Raw genomic sequence first — 556 nt, forward strand, 5'->3', positions numbered from 1 at the left:
AGAAGACGAACACCCGCGTCGCCGGCGACGAGTGGAAGTCATACTCTTTCGCCCTTGCGACTCCTCTGATGACGACGTCCCGACGGTGCAACCAACTGCGCGATAAATTGGACAGCAAGGATAAGCAGTCTCTCGCTCCCTCGAAAACAGATAAAGACCTGCGCATTCTATTGAAGCGAAAAATCGCCACGAACGAAAACACAGGAACCGCCGACCTCCGTGCGACCATCTCCAAATGCAACACTCGGAGATTCGGTCAAACTGGCGACCTTCGCGACCAGCTCAATTCAAAGGCCGACGACCTGCGAATCCAACTCAACCGTTCGAAAGGGTCCGATCTGCGACGACGTCTCGAGTCAAAAAAGAAACAGCCCGCAGAAATTCCTACATTCGAGAACACAACTGATGATTTGGGGAAGCAACTCGAATCAATGCGAGCTACCCGAGCCCCGAACATTAGTGTCATAATGGGCGGATCACCACCTTGCGGTGACTCGGTTCGAGCCGTCAAAGATTACAAACGTCAAGCAACCACCTCTCAGAAGTGGCCTTCTCC

Source organism: Brassica oleracea, chromosome C4 (genome assembly GCF_000695525.1).
Source record: "Brassica oleracea var. oleracea cultivar TO1000 chromosome C4, BOL, whole genome shotgun sequence".
NCBI classification, from domain to species: Eukaryota; Viridiplantae; Streptophyta; class Magnoliopsida; order Brassicales; family Brassicaceae; genus Brassica; species Brassica oleracea.